This window comes from Pristiophorus japonicus, unplaced genomic scaffold (assembly GCF_044704955.1).
Source record: "Pristiophorus japonicus isolate sPriJap1 unplaced genomic scaffold, sPriJap1.hap1 HAP1_SCAFFOLD_52, whole genome shotgun sequence".
In the NCBI taxonomy this organism is placed as follows: domain Eukaryota; kingdom Metazoa; phylum Chordata; class Chondrichthyes; family Pristiophoridae; genus Pristiophorus; species Pristiophorus japonicus.
The window spans coordinates 4,592,153-4,596,205 of NW_027254426.1; the positions used below are offsets into that span (position 1 = coordinate 4,592,153).

Sequence of the window (4,053 nt, forward strand, 5' to 3'; positions counted from 1 at the left end):
ACGTTGGCCTCACACGCAAAAGGTCCCCGGTGGATGCGTTTTCTCTCACTGAAAGTTATCTATTATTGAAGTGAAATAAAGAACAATGAAGGAATAAGGGAGCCCCTTTGCCAGGAGAATAAATAGCAAATAAAAACAGCAAATTCTGCAAATCTCAACAAATCGGGCAGCATTTGCCAGGAGACTCAACTCGCCTCCGATTGTTCCCATTTGGCAAGTTTAAACAAAATGCTTCTGCCTGGGATCGAACCAGGGACTTTTTGCGTGTAAAGCAAATATGATAACCACTACACTACAGAAACAACTGGCACAACCGCCCCAACAGAGGGGAGCTGACCAGTGAACTCCCTCTGTGCTGATCGGGAATGAGGAGGCTCACCTGAAACAACTTCTGTCCCACACTGAAAGCTCTCAATCCTTCTCCTCCGCTGCCCTTTACAGAAATGTCACGGATCACCCAGCCACCGTGTTCACTTCCACATCCTCACAGTGGGGCCACAGAGGCTCCTACCGTCTCCCCGCGATCAGCGAACTCACCCAGTTTATTAAATTAAACCTGGAACACGTGCCCGGCAAAGGGCAGGAGAAGCCAGATAGTCTGTAAGCTCGGTCTATCACAGAAAGTATTTGTATTCATGGTGCTTACAGCAATTATTAATTGTCTCACAGATCTCAATTATTTTTATGCGATGAATTGATCGAGTATCGTTACCAGGTTAGTGCGCCGGATCTTAACCCCTCGACCACCAGGGAACAGTTATGATAGATGTTGATATATTTATATATATTTATATATGAACCTGAATATCAACGGCTAGCTACCTTGACCTCATGGCGAACAGCAGTGCATCTAACTTTGAGTGAAGTAAATTGTTCCACAATGAAACCCATTTCATCTTTTGTTCCCTTTTAAACACGAGAAACTGAGACAGGGGGAATAGAGAAATAAAAGCCCAGGGATACAGACAAGAGGAAGAGAGAAGGGGAAAGATACTGCCCCCACCCAGAACTAATGCAGAAACCCCTCTGCTGCGCTCGGGGTGGCCACCCGCAGCCTGGATACACTAACGGGAGAACACCAGCGGCAGGTCGGGGCCATAAAAGGAACGGCGAGCGGCCCTGGGAGCAGCTTGGAGATCCCGGGAGACGACTCCAGGGAGCAGCGCGAGCTGGTGCAGGAGGGCGGCGGCAGCGAAGTGTGATGTCATCAAGGTCCAGGTCGGTGATTGGAGCGTGGGCAGATACAGCAGGAGCGGTGAGATCGGGGCGAAGGAGTGGCGAGAGATTGTGGAGGGATGTGATCAGGGCCCAGGGGCGGGCTGAGTTCAAGGCCAGGGGCCCAGGGGCAGCACGGGCCAGCCCACACTTCGATATGTGTGCGCACTGGGGCCGTGCAGCAGAGCTGGTCTCCAGTCGTCTTGTTTAACCCTTGCCACTGGACTAATATTTCGCTCTGTCAAGCCCATGTGATGGCTGGGGTGCAACGGCCATCACACGTTAAAAAAATCCACGCACAGGTGTCTTCCACCCTTCAACATACATTTCAGGACCTGGAATATTGAAACACCTGTGAACTCATCCTTTTTTGGCGAGGAAGCAAGTCATCCTCGCTTCGAGGAACTGCATATGATGATGATGAACTGGATTTGCTGCGGTCCGCGGGCAGCAGGTGATGAAAGCGGGCGTGAGAGGGTGAGTGACAGGTGGGCACTGCTTCTGATGCTGTCTGACCCACGGTGGGAGTGGCCGGGGATTTTAAAGCCCTTTCATTGCACCAATGCAGGGTAAATGAAACTGTGTTTCAGGAACCTTCATGTATACAAACATGAACAATTTGCACTATAGACCTCGTGGGGCAACGGTCGTGTGTCTGACTCGAGATCAAAAGGCTGTGTGTTCAAATCGTGTCGGGATGATTATTCTTCAACAGTTGTAAACTTCTTTGCTGTTTGGCAATAACCTCACACTTGCTCCAAGGTTTGTCTCACTGTTTCCCTGGTGTCAGGCACAGATATGCCAGATGCTCTCATTTACTTCATGTAACAAGACACAAAAGATCAAAATTTAAATGAACTTACAGTCTGGATGACCGAGCCGTCGAAGGTGCTGCGTTCAGATTGCAGTCTGCTCTTAAAGCGCGGTTTCAAATCCCTTTTCTTATTTTTAGTCATTAAGCAAAACTCATTTGCTTGGCACCATGGCCAGCTCATTAAAAGTGGGATTCAGCAGTTCACCTGCTCGCTTAACATTTCCGTCTGACCGGGTGCTGAAAGTGGCGATGTTTCCGCAGTGTAGCGGTTAACACGTTCGCCTCACACGCGAAAGCTCACCGGGTGGGAATATTTTCTGGAACTTTCTCCTCATGCATGATCATAAACATGTAAGGATTAGGAGCCGGAGTAGGCCATTCGGCCCCTCGACCCTGGTCCACCATTCAAGAAGATCCTGGCAGTTCTTCGACATCAAGTTTAAACATCTGGGGCGGAGCCAACAGGCGCCTGGCTGCAATCAGTGACAAAAACGTTTGCTTTAGCAGAAGCACGGCGAGCTCAGTTGATACAGCGTGAGATTTTTAATCTCAGGTTCTCGGGTTCGAACACTAAGTTTGTTGATTACTTTTTAACTACATTTTATGTTGCTTTCACGGGAATACATCGTTAATTAACCGATGATCTTCTTTTGCACAAATAAAGAAATTCTAACTGAAGGAGAGTCCATAATTGGATAATTTATCTCTGCTCTGCAAGTTAATTCTTAAACCATAAACCATTTTACACACTGCTTTCGGGGTCCGGTTCAAAATGTTCATTGCTGGTAACATCAACAGGAGACTGGGGCAACAGTGAGACTGACTTTAGAGCAAGGGTCTGGTTATTGCGAAACACCAAAGAAAATATACATTCTGGAAGAATAACATCGAAAGGAAATGTGACCCGACACCCAGAAAGAAGTGTTAAGACAGAAGATGAAATGCTGCATCCCTTTCTGCAAAAAATTCCTTTCACAAACATTTCTCTGACCGAAGCTGCACAAAACAAAAATGTTCGTTTCAAAGTCATTAAACTCCCGAATTTCCGCTTCACCTGAATCTCCTGAATCAGATGCCTCTAGTTTTGCCAACTCAATCCATGTCCCTTTGCAATGTTCTGCTTCCACCCACACTGTGAAATGTGCCACTAACTTATAGAATCATGGAATGGTTACAGCACGGAAGGCCATTCGGCCCGTCGAGCCCGTGCCGACTCTCAGCGAGTCCCACTCCCCCGCCCTTTCCCTGCAATTGTTTTTCCTTCAGACACTGATCCAGCTCCAGTTTGAAAGATAAGATTGAGTCTGCCTCCACCACCCTTTCAAGCCGTGCATTCCAGATCCTAACCACTTGCTGCTAAATGGTCATCTCCTGTTCCTATGTGTAAAGTCTGGGAAACACGAGATCAATTCCTGCCACACTCACAGACTTCCTAAATATAGCACCGTCTTTCTATTCTCGTAAAACCAGCTCCTGAAGTGTAGGCCAGCTGTGTAGGTGAAAGCTCTGGTTATGTTCCTAACATCACTTCAATTGCAGTGTTTCCGTAGTGTAGTGGTTGTCACATTTTCTTCACCCGCGAATAATCTTTGGTTCGAAACTGGGCGGAAACATTTTGAAAACCAGTTTAATTAAATATTAGACAAAATGGATTTATTCATATTAATTTTTCAATATTAACAAAACAAAATGTCCCACAGCCTTGTTAAATTTTCTGATATCTATGTTCAGTTCTGTATGCACTCAAACTCGACACTTGAACTGAATGCTCTTAAAAGTATTGGAGTGGGAACTCACTGGATAACAGCACAGCTGGCAATGTTTGCGGAATATATTCGTGACACCAAAGCACACAATGACAACCTGGAACTGTGCGGCACAGTATCCTTGGGGAAAACAGTTGAAGTCCCTAAGAGGGCTTAAACCACCAACTTTTTGGTCAACAACCGAACACGCTAACCCATTGCGCCACAGAGACTGACGCAAGTGTATACTGCCAGACATCCCAAACCAGGGTGTCCGTC

At 46.9% G+C, this 4,053-nt stretch overlaps 1 non-coding gene across 1 annotated transcript; it reads right to left on the bottom strand.

Moving 5' to 3' along the window:
* Positions 1-229: 229 nt before the first annotated feature.
* trnav-uac (transfer RNA valine (anticodon UAC)) lies at positions 230-302 on the bottom strand. The gene has a single exon. It is a non-coding gene; the product is annotated as a tRNA-Val (tRNA).
* Positions 303-4,053: the final 3,751 nt, after the last annotated feature.